The sequence below is a fragment of the Podarcis liolepis genome (genome assembly GCF_965112155.1).
Source record: "Podarcis liolepis genome assembly, chromosome: 7".
In the NCBI taxonomy this organism is placed as follows: domain Eukaryota; kingdom Metazoa; phylum Chordata; class Lepidosauria; order Squamata; family Lacertidae; genus Podarcis; species Podarcis liolepis.
In genome coordinates this window covers 10,181,088-10,199,016 of record NC_139561.1, presented here as the reverse complement: position 1 = coordinate 10,199,016, position 17,929 = coordinate 10,181,088, and the positions used below count along the sequence as shown (strand labels likewise).

The following is a 17,929-nucleotide window of genomic DNA, read 5'->3' as shown; positions in this document are numbered from 1 at the left end:
CTGTTGGGATACTGCCAGGGAGATAAAGTCCATCATGGCCCCAAGCCGTCTGCCGGACGATCCATCGATCTCCCGTAGGCACGCAGTATCAGCAATTAGCGACATGAGTTTCTAGAAAATATCTTGCCACATTCTAGAGCTCATGCACACTCTATCAGCAGATAATGCACAGCGGAAGTCGCACTCAGGAGAGAATTATTTACGTTTTATTCAGCGTTGATCAGAACAAAGAAAGACATGACTGCCTGCGTCAGTGTCTCCAGACACAGAGAGAACGAAAGCAAAGACACAACAGAAACATCCTGTGAAAACAGGAAATACGCAGGCTGTGACACAAACATCCTGCTCCCCTTTAAGGTGGAACGGAAATATCCTAACATAGACTAGCATAGATGGTCTGATCTGAGGGTTTGCTTCGGGCGCTATTTCCCCCCTTCCTCCTGCCCCACCTGATGGAATTGAGAGCTGCAGATGGAGCACGAGAGAAAAGATACAGAACTGCAGCAGCATATTCGTAGCTTGAATCATAGAATCATAGAGTTGGAAGAGACCACAAGGGCCATCGAGTCCAACCCCCTGCCAAGCAGGAAACACCATCAGAGCACTCCTGACATATGGTTGTCAAGCCTCTGCTTAAAGACCTCCAAAGAAAGAGACTCCACCACACTCCTTGGCAGCAAATTCCACTGTCGAACAGCTCTTACTGTCAGGAAGTTCTTCCTAATGTTTAGGTGGAATCTTCTTTCTTGTAGTTTGCATCCATTGCTCCGTGTCCGCTTCTCTGGAGCAGCAGAAAACAACCTTTCTCCCTCCTCTATGTGACATCCTTTTATATATTTGAACATGGCTATCATATCACCCCTTAACCTCCTCTTCTCCAGGCTAAATATGCCCAGCTCCCTTAGCCGTTCCTCATAAGGCATCGTTTCCAGGCCTTTGACCATTTTGGTTGCCCTCCTCTGGACACGTTCCAGTTTGTCAGTGTCCTTCTTGAATTGTGGTGCCCAGAACTGGACACAGTACTCCAGGTGAGGTCTGACCAGAGCAGAATACAGTGGCACTATTACTTCCCTTGATCTAGATGCTATACTCCTATTGATGCAGCCCAGAATTGCATTGGCTTTTTTAGCTGCCGCGTCACACTGTTGGCTCATGTCAAGTTTGTGGTCAACCAAGACTCCTAGCTTGGACTTCGTTTTGCACGAAAAGTGGTTGCTGCTTGTAGTTATTTAATTGCAGTGTTTCATCAGCTGGTGTCTTGAGCAGCAACCTCTGGAAACAAAGGGCTAAAAATCGGCGCTGGTCTCCCAAATTATCTGGTCCCTTTTAACTTTGTATTTCAGCTGGTTGACTAAAATCCCTTATTTGGGCTGCTGGTCCCTTATTTTCAAGGCTGCTGGTCCCTTATTTTCAAATCTGTAAGTTGACAGCTATGGCAGAGGGAGATGTCAAGATGCTGAAAAGCCATTGCCATTGGGACAGAGGGAGAGGTGTTATACTGAAACAGACTATTGGTCCACCTTGCTCCGTATTTTCTGCTGTCTTGCTGTGTCTCTCCAGGATCTCAGGCATTAACTGCCCCAAATCCATCCTCATGCATGACCCACGACATTCTGCAGCAAAAAAGGAAAAGGAAAGGTTTCTATTCCTGGAGGAGTCTAGCATCCTGTAGTCATCATTGGTTGGAGAAAGCGGAAAGCATTGGTTGTGCATCTGGTGGGTTTCTCAAATGCTGGCACCAGAGTCAGCCTTGTCGCAGAGAGAAGGCAGGAAGCCGGCCTTCTATCAGGCCAACCTGTTTCCTACCAGCCCAGGATTTACTCAGACTAGCAGCCAGTCTCCAGAGCCTCTGGCTGCTGTATAGGGAGGGGTGACTCTGTCAGATGTAGTTTCTCATTTTCCCAGCCTTAAGTGCAGCTCTCCACATCAGGTTGTGAATCGTCCCCCCTCCCCTTCTTTTTAAAGTCCTCAGAAAATCTCACCAGCGTTTTAGTGTGAATCTGAAATATACTCGGAGTCGAGAGTGGATTTCATGCTCTTTATTCAGCTCATAGTGGTGAGGAGGAATCGAAGTTCCCCCAGAATGTCTGCTTTATATATATTATTTACACAATGGGCCCCACGTGATTGGCTAATTCCGGGATTCACCTGTAGGCCAATGAGGTTGCGGATTCACTTCCACCTGGGGCTGGATTGGGTGGCTCCTGTGGACCAATCAGACTGCTGCATTCTGGACCCTATTGTTCTAGGACCAATCAGACTGCTGCATTCTGGACCCTATTGTTCTAGGACCAATCAGACTGCTGCCTTTTGGATCCTATTCAACTCAGTACATAACAGAATCCCTCCTTATATACATACTTTTGCAGACCATTTAAGTGTGGCTATTTTCCAGGGGCCGTCCCAGATTTACAGAAGCCGTCCTGGTTTCTGATCTGATCCCGAAATGTCCTACCTTTTCCATAGGACATCCCTATTTTCATTGGATAAATGTTGGAGAGTATGGAGTTATGAGTCTCCTGAGCCAAGGAGATAAGTAACTATACAACCTTTAGAAGACATCTGAACGCAGTCCTGTAGAGGGAAGTTTTTTAAAAAAATGTTTAATGTTTTATTATGTTTTTATATATGTTGGAAGCTGCTCAGAGTGGTTGGGCAACCCAGTCAGATGGGTGGGGTATAAATAATGAAATATGAGCTCAGTTTGGTTTGGGTACAAAAAATAAATTCCTAGGCTCAGAGGCACGCTATCACTTCTTTCTAATTATATGTGTTTTGCACCTGGCCTGGGCTGGTAGATCTTTTGATTCTAGTAGCAAACATCTCACTCCTGCTTTGCTGGGCTTGTCCAACACTGGTTGTGTGTTCTTTTCTTTTATAATAATTTTTATTTGATTTTACAAATATTAATTTATAACAATCTAAATTACATATCCATATTTAGTGATTTCTCCAAATCTCTGGACTTCCCACCTTCCCCTCCACAGGTCCTACTGTACACCCTCTTAACTGCATATTATTTCATAATCCATATTTTATACTTTTCCATATTGTCCATGACATTTGCTCCATTACAAGTGTTATTAAATTCCTGGTAATGTTTTCATTCGTTTACAATGGTCTCCTACTGTAGATAAATTATAAAATTTCCCCATTCTTTATTGAAGTTTTTGTCTTCTTGGTTCCTGAGCCTTCCAGTCAGTTTTGCTATTTCAGTGTAGTCCAAAAGCTTGATTTGCCATTCCTCTCTGGTCCGGACTCTTCTTTCCATCTCTGAGATACCGTAATAACATGTGTGTGGCTGTTGTCACATACAAGAAAAGTCTTTTCTGTTCCCTTGGAATGTTGGTACCTACAGTTCCTAATACATTGGTACCTTGGTTCTCAAAGTTAATCCGTTCCGGAAGTTTGTTCCAAAACCAAAGCGTTCCAAAACCAAGGCGCGCTTTCCCATAGAAAGTAATCCAAAATGAATTAAGCCGTTCCAGACTTTTAAAAAGAACCCCTAAAACAGCAATTTAACATGAATTTTACTATCTAACAAGACCATTGATCCATAAAATGAAAGCAATAATCAATGTACTGTACTATAAAATAAATAAGACAGTATTGTAGATGATAATTTTTTTTAAAAAAAAAAAAATCTTACCTGCACTGATGATAGTCATTGTTTGGATGGGGGGCTTTTATCCATTTCCGTAGTCACACAATCAATCAATCAATCAATCAATCAATCAATCAGTAGCTGAACTGGGTTCTACACAGTCACAAAAACAAATTAACCAAAAAAGCCTCAAAAACAAAAATGCAAAATAAATAGCAAAAACAAAAGCGCCAAACTTAATCCTTTCCGGAAGTACATTTGACTTATGATAAAAGGTACCTTCTTTTTCTTTGTACTTGTCTTATACATTTTTGCTAACTTAAAGATAAAGGGTCCCCTGACCATTAGGTTGACAGGAGCAGGGACCGAGCAACGGGAGCTCACCCCGTCGCGGGGATTCGAACCGCTGACCTTCTGATCGGCAAGTCCTAGGCTCTGTGGTTTAACCCACAACACCACCCACATCCCTTACTTTTGCTAACTTACTAGGATTCAAATACCACCAGTACATCATTTTCATCCAGTTTTCTTTCCGCGTACAACATGCCGAGAATTTCAAATCAATTTCCCATAACCTTTCCCAGTCTGATAGTTGAATATTATGCCCTAAATCCCTCACCCAGTGTAAACATTGGCTGTGTCTTCTGGTGTGGACAACTGGTTGGTGACCCAAAGAACCCTGCTTGCTGCCCGACGAGGCCAGAATTTGCCCCTAGCAGCAAAGATGCTGACCATAGCCTCTTTTTGGAGAAGCGAGGCGACATCCCTGCGATGGCTGATGCAGCTGACTTTGCATGACAGCTGTGGAAGGAAGGAAGACTTCACCACAATTTCTTAGAATAATAAAGCCACTTCCTCACTGAGATGCCAGTACCAGCGGAGGGTGCTTTTGACTGGAACCTCTGCAGCCTAGATCCAAAAGTCCCTCTCTGCTTTTCTCTCTCTTAAATAAAGGGACACCTTGATTTCTTGGCACCAGACAACACACGTCCACTTCAGCAGTCCTCGTAAGAAATGCTGGCTTCATTCAAACACAGTTGGCCAAATCTGAGCAGCTGTTGATATAGCCCAGGATCAGTTCCTCTGAAGGGTGGACCCGGGAGACTGGCATTTTCCTCACTGTAGGTAAGCTGATTTTCCATCTCACCTCCATCTATTCTAGGATTCATGTGATGATGGGCTGGCCTGATCCTGGTGGCCTCACAGCAGCTAGAGATTGGGGTAGTGATGGGTTGGTGTCCAAAAGGGAGAGAAAGAGACCCTCAGAGTCCCTTCTAATTCTGTGTGACAGACAGACAGACAATGCACTTTATTTAGTGGTGGCTATAGAGCAGGGGTCCCCAACCTTCGGCCCATGGGCCAGAAGTGGCCCACAGAGGCCGTTTAACCGGCCCCCGAGCCGCCCCCAAACTGAGCCGCCCACTCGACGAGTTTACTGCGCTGCACTAAACTGGCGCAGTGTGACGCAGGGACTCCCTTCTGCGGCTCCAGAAATTGCTTCTGCGCATGCCCAGATGCTGAAAATTGCTTCTGCACAGGCGCAATTTTCAGCGTCTGGGCATGCACGGAAGCGATTTCCGGTGCCACGGACATGCACAGATGCGATTTCTGGCGTCGCACTGCACTGGACCAACCCATGGAGGATCTCCGTGGGAGTGATCCGGCCCATGCCTGGTAAGCCTTGCCAAGCCCTGCTATAGAGAATGGTAACATTGGGCATTTGCTGGTGGTGCTGTGGGTTAAACCACAGAGCCTAGGACCTGCCGATCAGAAGGTCGGTGGTTCGAATCCCTGGACGGGGTGAGCTCCCGTTGTTCGGTCCCTGCTCCTGCCAACCTAGCAGTTCGAAAGCACCTCAAAGTGCAAGTAGATAAATAGGTACTGCTCTGGCGGGAAGGTAAACGGCGTTTCCGTTCACTGCTCTGGTTTGCCAGAAGCGGCTTAGTCATGCTGGCCACATGACCCGGAAGCTGTACGCTGCTGGCTCCCTCGGCCAATAAAGCGAGATGAGCACCGCAACCCCAGAGTCAGCCATGACTGGACCTAATGGTCAGGGTCCCTTTACCTCTATAACTAATAGGAGGATGATTTTGAAGAACTGTTTTGTCCCACAGAAGACGATGCTAGGTCACATGGACCAAAGCTCCTAGCCCAGTGTGCAAAGCATCTTAGTAGGCAATGCTATCACTTCTAGATCCAACCCTCTCATTACTGGTCCCTTTGGCATTGACTGATGGACCCATCCAAGGACTCTCTACTGTCAAATTTCACAGAATCATGGAATTGTTGAGCTGGAAGGGTCATCTAGAGTAGGTAACAGAGCTTTAAAAAATCCCTGACCTCTGTTTAAAAACCTCCAAGGAGGAAGAGATCTCCAAAGTCCATTCCACTGTTGATTAGTTCTTACCCTCAGAAAGTTCTTCCCAATGTTTCATCGGAATCGTCTTTCTTGAATCTATCGGTTCAGGTCCTTCCCTCTGGAGTAGCACAAAAACAAGCTTGCTTCATCTTCCATGTGACAGCCCTTTACATATTTGAAAATATTTCTTTTTTATATTCTTGGTTGAAGTTTTTTCTCAGCGCTTTGGCTGAGAAGAAGAGTGGTTTTCTTTTTCTCTTTTTGGGGGGGACGAGGGGGGCGGGAACATGTAACCCGATCCCTTCACTTAAGTCAGATGGTTTGTGATTCAAAATCACCACAACTGCAGCTTACCCCTTTAAATAATGCTTTGCACTCCTAAACTAGTTCTTCATCTCGCCCACTCAACCATTTCCTCTCACGAAAAGGTCCTTCAAATATCAAAAGCTTGTACTTCCATGAGCCTGAACTGAATGTTTGCCCATTTAGATATTTTGATTCAAAAGTAGTGTGGATGAAAATGTCCATTTTGGTATCTCTCAGTGTCTCATTTCTCCAATATTAAGTTCTCATTTCTCCCGTATTAAGTTTAGTTCACGTGATAAGTCTGCACAAAAATGTGTACGAATATTCATGAACATTTCTACTAATATTTTTAATGCAATTTGCTTAATATTGCAAGCAATTTTTTCTTAATACGATTCTTTTTTTAAAAAAAAGATGCTCAGATAAATGCTTCCATATTGTCTCAAAGCTTTTTTGGAGGCACAGGGTGGGAGTGTAATGAAAAACTGAAAATAAATTGAGACGTGAATGTTAGAAATTATGTTAATATAAGCCAATACAAAAGACGTGCATATGAAAAATGGGAAGTTGGTGGAAAGAAAGAGGTGTGTGGGAACAGATTTAAATTTCGTACACTTTTTGTTTTTGTTTGGAGAACTGCATTGCAAAATTTGGAGAAGCGTATGGCTGCCTTTCGGTTTGCAAGTTGGTTTGGGAAATGTGAATTAGGTCACTTTGTGTTAGGATGCAAATTTCTGAACAAATTTCTGCTCCATCCCTAGTGTCGCAAGGGAGGACTATTTCCTAAAACTCACTACAGTTATGTACAAATTCACTTTCTTCGTTAAAAAGAAAAGAAAAAGATGTTTAGTTTACTGTCCCTTAGTTTCTGTTCTGCTGCTCCCCCACTTTATCTTGTTTTTTTTAAATAATAATATTTATTAGTTTTGAACACAACACTGCAAAAAACCAAAAAAGAAAAAACATACAATAATACAATACAATACAAAAAAACCCAAAACTGCAAAACACTAACATACAACTAACAAAACAAAACAAAAACCATTTAAAACACAGTCCAATTTCAATATCTTATCTTTCTTTCGCTAATTTCCACGACCTCCTCACACCTCCCTTTTTGTATTCCACTTCTATTAATTGTTTCAACAATTCCTTTCCATCTTCCTCTGTTTTCTATCCTATAGTTGTCTTAACACATTCTAACCTTATTTTTCCTTTTAATGCTCTAATAATCTATTTATACTTAATTCCTTATAACATTTCTACTAAAGCCATATAACTTCATTCCAACATCTTTCTAAAATTCATTGATTTTACAGTATTTCTGTAAATAGTCTTTAAACTTTTTCCATTCTTCTTCCACCGACTCTTCCCCCTGGTCTCGGATTCTGCCAGTCATTTCCACCAATTCCATGTAGTCCATCAACTTCATCTGCCATTCTTCCCTGGTGGGTAAATCTTGTGTCTTCCAATATTTTGCGATGAGTATTCTTGCTGCTGTTGTTGCATACATAAAAAAAGTTCTATCCTTCTTTAACACCAATTGGCCGACCATGCCCAGGAGAAAGGCCTCTGGTTTCTTAAGGAAGGTATATTTAAATACCTTTTTCATTTCATTATAAATCATCTCCCAGAATGCCTTAATCCTTGGGCATGTCCACCAAAGGTGAAAGAATGTACCTTCAGTCTCATTACATTTCCAACATTTATTATCGGGCAAATGGTAGATTTTTTGAAGCTCAACTGGTGTCATGTACCACCTATAAGTCATTTTCATTAAATTTTCTCTTAAGGCATTACATGCCGTAAATTTCATACCTGTGGTCCATAACCGTTCCCAGTCAGCCATCATTATGTTATGTCCAACATCTTGTGCCCTCCCCCACTTTATCTTGATTGTCTTTCTCTTGTTGAGAAGTCTTTGAGAGCTTTGTATCAGAAGTTCCTGGCCATTGAGAAGCCACTTGTAGGACTGCTAAATGGGGCATTCCCAAGGCCTCCCAACCCCCCGCTGTGGGTCATCAGCATATTAAAGGTAAAGGTAAAGGGACCCCTGACCATTAGGTCCAGTCGTGGCCGACTCTGGGATTGCGGTGCTCATCTCGCTTTATTGGCCGAGGGAGCCGGCGTACAGCTTCCGGGTCATGTGGCCAGCATGACTAAGCCACTTTTGGTGAACCAGAGCACTGCACGGAAATGCCATTTACCTTCCCGCCGGAGCGGTACCTATTTATCTACTTGCACTTTGACGTGCTTTTGAACTGCTAGGTTGGCAGGAGCAGGGACTGAGCAACGGGAGCTCACCCCGTTGTGGGGATTTGAACCGCCGACCTTCTGATCAGCAAGCCCTAGGCTCTGTGGTTTAACCTACAGCGCCACCCGTGTCCCATCAGCATATTACTGACAAAATAATAATAATAATAATAATAATAATAATAATAATAATAATAATAATTTATTATTTATACTCCACCCATCTGGCTGAGTTTCCCCAGCCACTCTGGGTGGCTCACAATCGAGTGTTAAAAACAATACAACATTAAATATTAAAAACTTCCCTAAACATACTCCAAAACTCTGGATAACCCCATTCAGTCATTTCATGTAGATGTTAGGCTTAGGGATAATGACAGGGAATAAAATCAAACCCTGAAGTCTCCATGGGGTTGAAGAACACTCCCCAAGCATCACCCTCTGGAAACTACCACCCAAGTAGGACCAGAACCACTGCAAAGCGGTGTGATGCCACCAGCCCCTACGGTACCAGATTTACGTATAAGCTAAACAAGCTATAGTTTAGGGCCCCACTTTCTTGGGGGGCCCAAAAAAGTTTAAAGAAAAAACAAACCTGGATGTACATTTCCAAAATATAAGTAAAAAAACAAATAAAATAAAACCTACATACAGCAACAGTGTTTTGTGTTGTGTAGGCTCCTATGATGCAAGTAATGGGCCCCGCCTGCTAGCCTGCTCCCTAAAATATCACTGGTTTGCCCATTTCTATATATAGGGTGGGACATGGGTGGTGCTGTGGGTTAAACTACAGAGCCTAGGACTTGCCAATCAGAAGGTCAGCGGTTTGAATCCCCGCGACGGGGTGAGCTCCCGTTGCTCGGTCCCAGCTCCTGCCAACCTAGCAGTTCAAAAGAACGTCAAAGTGCAAGTAGATAAATAGGCAGGAAGGTAAACGGCGTTTCCGTGCGCTGCTCTGGTTCGCCAGAAGCAGCTTAGTCAATCTGGTCACATGACCCAGAAGCTGTACGCCAGCTCCCTTGGCCTATAGAGCAAGATGAGCGTGCACCCCCCGAGTTGGCCACGACTGGACCTAATGGTCAGGGGTCCCTTTACCTTTACCTATATATAGGGTGCCTACGTTCTGCATGGACTGGTTGCATGGCAACATGTACAAATGGCTTTAGATACCTATTATGTCCATATAGCATATATTCAACACAAAAAAAAACAGCGACCATTTGTTGTTGACAAAGGGCAGCTGGACATATAAAGGGCCTCATTACATTCAGTAGCTTAGGGCCTCATCAAACCTAAATCCGGCCCTGCACCCCTAACATGGACAGCCACTCCAGAAGGATCCCATGGCTGATGGTATTGAAAGCCGCTGAGAGGTCAAGGAGAATTAACAAGGTCACATTTCTCCTCTGTCTTCCAACAGAGGACATAGTCGATCTTGCAAAGCTGATTAGCTATACTGTCTTCAAGGGTAGCCCCATGAAAATTGGATTACAGTAATCTAGTTAGAAGGCTACTAGGATATGGCAAGGCCGTCTCAGTCCAGGAATGGCCTTAGCTGGTGTAAAGGGACCCCTGACCATTAGGTCCAGTCGTGACCGACTCTGGGGTTGTGGCGCTCATCTCGCTTTATTGGCCAAGGGAGCCGGCATACAGCTTCCAGGTCATGTGGCCAGCATGACTAAGCCGCTTCTGGCAAACCAGAGCAGTGTACGGAAATGCCATTTACCTTCCCGCCGGAGTGGTACCTATTTATCTACTTGCACTTTGAGGTGCTTTCGAACTGCTAGGTTGGCAGGAACAGGGACAGAGCAACCGGAGCTCACCCCATTGTGGGGATTCGAACCGCCGACACTCTGATCAGCAAGTCCTAGGCTCTGTGGTTCAACCAGCAGCACCACCCACGTCCCTTTCTTAACTGGTGTACCAGCTGAAAAATACACTCCATGCTGGTAGTTATAGTGCTGAATCGATGAGGAGCCCCAGGCTGCATATTTGCTCCTTCGAGGAGAGTGTGACTCAATATGGAACAGGCTGTTTACCTAATACCCAGACAGGTTAACCACGTGCCCACAACATCTCTTTCTTTTTATCAGGATTTATTCTGAAAGATTTCCTTCAAAGTCCCCCTCTAAAGACAGGGAAACTGAGGCGAGGTTTGGCGTGACTTACTGAAATCCCCCTGCTATTTCCTGGTGAAAGTCCAATTTCTTTAAGGTCAGGACTTTTTTTTCTTTTGTGCAATACAAAAGACTCCTCACATTTCAGTGTGAAGGGATGGAAAGGTTAAGAAAGAAAGAACGAAGCAAAAAAAAAAAAATGCTTGCGGGGATTTTCTTTTGCAGAAGTGAAAACAATGTATTTGCAATGGTTAGACCAGGAAAGCAAAACAGATGGAGGGGGGGAATGAAGGAAGTGTAGAGATTTGTGGAAGGTTGGCTGCCGCGACGATTTCAATTCTCTCCTTGTTTGCGTAGTTAAAAGGACATCTGTTCATAGTTCCCTCTTGCAGATTTCTCAGGGAGCGTTTTCATCAGGGCTCTGGCATTGAGGAAACGAGAGTTTCCTCATTTAACATCAACATGTTGTGTTCAGATTTCAGCCCTGTGACTCTGGAGGATTTAGACACACATGGAGGAAGAAAGTGTTGGAAGCAGCCTGGTTTTCAACCAGCTGTGCGTTTTTAAAGGCTTTTGTGGGGGTCAAGGCTTACGCAAAAGAGTAAGCCCATTTTGTCAAGAGAGCTGGAGACGGTTTGAAAGAGGGATTGCCACTTGCGGTGTGAATACTCTTCCTGCTTTTGATACTCTGGTAAACAGGTCTGCCTGACTTTTAAAGTGTTTCCGAAGCCTCGATGGAAGGAGACAGTGGGATGAAAGAAATGTATTTTCGCGTGCGCCCAGTCGCCAAGTGTCGCGCAACTCCAGGGTTTCCTAGAGATTAGTGTCTATTGGAATGAAGGTCACTGGTCTGATTGATATTATTTTATTGCATTTCTCTGCTGCTTTTCATTCAAATGAATCTCAAGGCGGCTTACAAACAATAAACAACATCAACATCAGAAATGCAGCATAAATCGTGTGGAATAGTTAACAAGTCATTGATAAAGCAGTTGCAATCTATAAAACCCTGTTAACCAAACAGAAGCTGAAAAATAAGCTGAATATCACAATGACAGCAAAGGTCACATCATCGGAACATAGAACCATAGAATTGTAGAGTTCGACTCATCTAGTCCAATGCAGGAATCTCAGCTAAAGCATCCAGTGCAGATGGCCACCCAACCTCTGCTTAAAAACCTCCGAAAAAGGAGTCTGCAACCTCCCATGGGAGACTATTCTACTGTTAAACAGCTTTTACTGTCAGAAAGTTATTCCTGATGTTTAGTCATAATCTCCTTTCTTGCAACTTGAAGCCATTGTTTGAGTCCTACCCTCCAGAGCAGGAGAAAATAAGCTTTATTGTTTTTTGCATATATACACAACCTGAACATAAGAGTACAGCATTCACACAGCAAGAGCTCTTATCTCCCCATTAATTTTTCAGGGGAGCCCCAAGCCATAGCTTTGGGTCTAGCACACAGCAAGACATGCCTCTCTCTCCCCAGCATCCAGAATCAGCCAAACCTCTCTCACAAACACGCAGAACTCCTTTCTGGCTCCTTTCCTAGGATGACTTGGCATCCCGCCAGGTGAGGCGGGAAAAGGCCCACCCATTTGTCTCTATGGCAACAGAGCAGCCTCTTTGGATATAGTAAATGGCAGAACTTAACTGGCCAGCCAAAGCCATTACCTTAACAAAGGAACTGGTATGACTGGTTTGGCAGCCTCTTCTGCTGGATTCGAAACATTTCTGGATTGGCTTGGAAAGGACCCAGGCATCATCCAGCCTGACCCACAACCCTATAAGGTAAAGGTAAAGGGACCCCTGACCATTAGGTCCAGTCGTGGCCGACTCTGGGGTTGCGGCGCTCATCTCGCTTTATTGGCCAAGGGAGCCGGCGTACAGCTTCCGGGTCATGTGGCCAGCATGACTAAGCCGCTTCTGGAGAACCAGAGCAGCACACGGAAATGCCGTTTACCTTCCCGCTGGAGTGATACCTATTTATCTACTTGCACTTTGACATGCTTTAGAACTGCTAGGTTGGCAGGGACCGAGCAATGGGAGCTCACCCCGTCACGGGGATTTGAACCACCGACCTTCTGATCGGCAAGTCCTAGGCTCTGTGGTTTAACCCACAGCGCCACCCGCGTCCTATAGGAAGTGATGCCTCCTCTCAAACCACTTTCAAGCGGGGTAGGACCATAGCTGGGGGCAGAGCAGCTGTGCAATGGTCTGCAAGGATGCCCACCACTGCAAAGGGGTGACGGGCCAAGGAAAGTGATGGGTCAACTTCTTGGAAGGGAAGAAGAGTGGGCATTCAGCACCATGGATAGCACTCTTGCAGTTGAGGTCAGGCATACAAGTTGCCTCAGCAAGACCTGGGTTTTATAGCAGGGCTAAGTATGGAGGCCTCACCACTTAAAAAAATTCCCCTGGCAAGTTAAAGAACTGGTGTTTTCTTTCACAGCCACTGGTTCCCTTGAAGTAATGGTAATGGTGTTTTCAGCTGTGGAAATCTCTTCCTGGGACTTTCTTGGTCTCCCAAGAGTCTGGTAGCAGAGGTGTCTCATTGGGGCTGAAGGGAAGGAAGCGGGCTTCTGGAGCCCCCAGACCTATATGTGACAAATTAGGAAGTGGACTCATCTCTTCCTCCTCTAGAGAGGAATTGCTGGAGAACTCTGCCTCCAGAGTCCTGATCTGGGGCCATGACAACCTGCTTTATGTGCTGAAGGTTCCAGTTTCAAATCCTGGCATCTCCCATTAAAGAGGACCCAGAAGCAGGTCATGGGAAAGGCCTCTCTGTGCCTGAGACCCTGGACACCCGCTGCCAGTCAGTGCAGGTAATACTGGCCAAAATAGGGCAATGGTCAGAGTTGGTAGAAGGCAGCTTGATTGTAGCTTTCATAGAATCATAGAATCATAGAATCATGGAGTTGGAAGAGACCACAAGGGCCATCGAGTCCAACCCCCTGCCAAGCAGGAAACACCATCAGAGCACTCCTGACATATGGTTGTCAAGCCTCTGCTTAAAGACCTCCAAAGAAGGAGACTCCACCACAATCCTTGGCAGCAAATTCCACTGTCGAACAGCTCTTACTGTCAGGAAGTTCTTCCTAATGTTTAGGTGGAATCTTCTTTCTTGTAGTTTGGATCCATTGCTCCGTGTCCGCTTCTCTGGAGCAGCAGAAAACAACCTTTCTCCCTCCTCTATGTGACATCCTTTTATATATTTGAACATGGCTATCATATCACCCCTTAACCTCCTCTTCTCCAGGCTAAACATGCCCAGCTCCCTTAGCCGTTCCTCATAAGGCAGCGTTTCCAGGCCTTTGACCATTTTGGTTGCCCTCCTCTGGACACGTTCCAGTTTGTCAGTGTCCTTCTTGAATTGTGGTGCCCAGAACTGGACACAGTACTCCAGGTGTGGTCTGACCAGAGCAGAATACAGTGGCACTATTACTTCCCTTGATCTAGATGCTATACTCCTATTGATGCAGCCCAGAATTGCATTGGCTTTTTTAGCTGCCGCGTCACACTGTTGGCTTTCTTTAAAAATGAACGGCTTTAGCCTGAAAGAGTCTGATCCTTAACTCTCTATGTAGCAACGTCAAACACCCTAAGGGATGGCAGGCTTTCAGTATGGAACACCTGGCTGGTCAGAATAATGGGCATGTTAGGAACACAGTATTCAGGAAGTCAATGACTAGCACTTGCTGTGGGAGGCTTAAGATGATGAAACAGAAGGACATCAGTCTTGAACTGGTTCTGGGAGCTGCCCTCACCCTGGCTCTGGGCATCATCAGCCATTGTGGATGCCAGGCTGATGCTAATTGGCAGTCCCTACACAGCACAGAAATCGGGGGAGATGGAAATCACAGTGAGATGGAAACCAGAGAGTGGCACTCATGTTATTTGATGGTTTCCCTTCTTGGAAGGTGATGCTGGCTGGTCTATAAAACAGAGGTCAGGTCTACCCCATCTGTAAATTTAAAGGCTTTTTGGTGCAAGAGTGCATCACTGGTCATCAGTGTGGAGCAAGAGGAGTGATCAGGGCTGGCTGGGTCTATTCTCTAAAGGTCAATATGTCCAAACCAGCTGTGGAGACTGTTGCAGCTGTTTGTTAACTGGGGTCTGTTTGCTGCTCCAAGGAAATGCTTTTGGCTCCCTAACTGTCCCAGGATGGATCCAGGGTCCAGCTTCTCCACATGCCAAGCCTTTTGCAGGCCAGGCAAAGGCGGGGAGGGGACACAAGATTTTTGGGATAAAGAACATCTGCGACCTTTTGTGTGTCCTCCTTCTTCTCTCAGCCACCTACTCAAAATGTGTGCTGCATTTGTACTGAGCAGGCACTTAACAGAAAGATCATGGTAGAACAGGCCCTTTTCTTCCAATGCCCCCAAATTCTGCATCAACGTGCCCCAAATCCTGTAGCCAAGTTGACTTTAGGTAAAGGAACCTCTGACCGTTAGGTCCAGTCGCGGATGACTCTGGGGTTGCGGCGCTCATCTCGTTTTACTGGTGGAGGGAGCCGGTGTACAGCTTCCGGGTCATGTGGCCAGCATGACTAAGCCGCTTCTGGCGAACCAGAGAAGCACACGGAAACACCATTTACCTTCCTGCCAGAGTGGTACCTATTTATCTACTTGCACTTTGATGTGCTTTCGAACTGCTAGGTTGGCAGGAGCAGGGACCGAGCAACGGGAGCTCATTCCATCACTGGTATTCGAACTGCCGACCTTCTGATTGGCAAGTCCTAGGCTCTGTGGTTTAACCCAGAGTGCCACCTGCATCAAGTTGACTCTAGAAATAGTTAATTCACAAGGACATCAACTCTTCATTAGTAGTTGTTGGGAGGTTTTTTTTGGGGGGAAGGGGGTTCCCAGTGCTGAACCTGAGACACCTGTTCATCCTGTATTTAGACTGCAGGAAAAACTCTGGCCCTCCTAATCTTGCTGGACCCCATCAGCCCCAGGCAGCATAGCCAATGGTGAGGGATAAAGGGAACTGTAAGGCCTCTTCTTCTTCTTCTTCTTCTTCTTCTTCTTCTTCTTCTTCTTCTTTGATCACTCGTAGTAAGATTGTCTTTAATCAACACAGTTTTAACACTGAGTCCATAAGAGACTTTGGAGGCCCATTCTGGATCCACATGTCCTTCCACAGTGGGAACATAGGTTTCCAGGTGGGAGTTGATTACGATGTGGATTTGCCAAGCGTGCCTTCCTCTTAGCACATTTCTCCCTTGCGTTCTGAGTTCGAGCGTCTTCAAAGCCCACAACACCTTTGGTAAAAGCTGTTCTCCAATTGGAGCGCTCACAGGCCAGTGTTCCCCAGTTGTCGGTGTTTATCCTACATTTTTAAAGATTTGCCTCAGGAGAGTCTTTAAACCTCTTTTGTTGACCACCAGCATTACGCTTTCCATTTTTAAGTTCAGAATAGAGCAGTTGCTTTGGAAGACGATGATCAGGCACGCACACAACAGTCCAATGAAGTTGATGCTGAAAAATCATTGCTTCGATGCTGGTGATCTTTGCTTCTTCCAGTACACTGGCATTAGTTTGCCTGTCTTCCCAAGTGATGTGTAATTTTATTTTGTTTTTAACATCTGGAGGTCCACAAGTTCCTCAGTCCTGGCTTAGATCATCATGGAACCAGAACAGTTTGTCCCGACATCCACAGAGAAAGCTGTACATGGGTGGACACCCCCACATGAAAGGCCAACCAGAACCAGATCATCTGTGAAAATGAACTCAGCGAGTTCTCCAATTCCAGCACAAAACTTATTTCCTGAGCAGTGGGCAATATAAGAATCATCAGGGATTTATTTCTCCCCATTGGATGCATTCTCAGCTTGATTCTGCAGGAGATGTCCTTAGCGAAGACTTCTTTTTTGAACACGCATTGCAGACAGTGGATAAGAGCAAAGAAGGAGCCCAGCCTGCTCCAGGGGTTTCTGACATTCCCTTCATCTTCTGTTATTTTGCTATATTGGCTGCTATTAATTTTAGCATTGCTTCCAGTCCACAGATGGTAAAATAGGCCAATAAAAAAACCCTGCCGGTGTCTTCATGGAGTGCAGTGCCAAAGATCTGCCTTCGATCTGCCACCTTCTAAAGGTCTGCCTTTAGCAATTGAAGCTCAGAAACATGCAAAGGAGCAAACGGATTCCCATCCATGGAAAGAGTGCATCTCAAACACCAGACTTTGCACCACCACCACCACCCAACAGCTCGCATTTAAAGCCTAGAGAAGAGAAGATTGAGGGCTTAGCCACCATTACCTTTTGCCCTGCTCTTTCCAGGCACAGATCCTTACTTTAAAGCTCCATGTTTGACTTTAAAGCTCCATGAGAGCCCTGCACACCAGAGCTCTCCTTGCAAAAACCTGCTCTTTAAAGCTGAAGTGCAACAAATGGCGATTTGGGTTTTTGGAGGATTGCCATTTGCTCCAATTCAGCTTTAGAGAGTGGGTTTTCATGGGGAAAGTGTGAACAATGCAAGGAAAGCCTAAAGGACAGGTAAACGTGGATAAGCCCCAAAGGTGATGTGATAGTCATCTTCAAATACAGTGGTACCTTGGGTTACATACGCTTCAGGTTACATACGCTTCAGGTTACATACGCTTCAGGTTACAGACTCCACTAACCCAGAAATAGTACCTCAGGTTAAGAACTTTGCTTCAGGACGAGAACAGAAATTGTGCTCTGGCGGTACATCAGAGGCCCCATTAGCTAAAGTGGTACTTCAGGTTAAGAACAGTTTCAGGTTAAGAACGGACCTCTGGAACGAATTAAGTACTTAACCCGAGGTACCACTGTACATGGTTCTACCCCTCCTCATGAAATCTCCACAACAACCCTCTGGAGTAGGTTAGGCAGAGAGGCTGTGACTGGACCATGGTCACCCTGTGAGCTTCGTGGGCAAGTTGGAATTTGAACCCAGGTCGAGGTCTGATGCTGTAACCACTACACCTCAATATATTGGCTCAGTCTGTGCTCCAGGCACAGCATTCCCTGTCCCTTCCATTCCTCTGTTGCCCCATCTTGGACACACCTGTCAGCATCAAGCCACCTTTGCCTCCTTCCGCGACCGCCCTCTGTCCCTGGAGAAGCAGCCTAACGCAGACTTACAGAGGGAAGGCTTGGAGTTGAATCTGTGTGCAACGCGACCCACACTTCAGGTGAAAAACAGAGCCTTTCCTGATTGGAAATCTCCAGAGATAGGAGCAGCGGAGTGGGGGAAGGAGATTTTCTCTCCATCTGTGTGCATGCCAGTGTGCAAAGCCCTCTCTGGCATTTATCAAGGGAAGCA

The 17,929-nt window shown here is 45.4% G+C and overlaps 1 protein-coding gene across 3 annotated transcripts in view; it reads left to right on the top strand.

Annotated features, from left to right (window-relative positions):
- Positions 1-17,929, top strand: part of CMKLR1 (chemerin chemokine-like receptor 1) — a 39,545-nt gene that overhangs the window by 4,946 nt on the left and 16,670 nt on the right. Inside the window, exon 2 of one of the 3 annotated variants that reach the window (XM_083511426.1) lies at positions 4,559-4,725. The exons of 1 other annotated variant lie outside the window; for it this stretch is intronic. The gene's annotated coding sequence lies outside the window, so the exon portion shown is untranslated. Of the gene's footprint in view, positions 1-4,558; positions 4,730-17,929 lie in introns of all 3 variants that reach the window. One more of the 3 variants, XM_083511424.1, reaches the window with a different exon arrangement.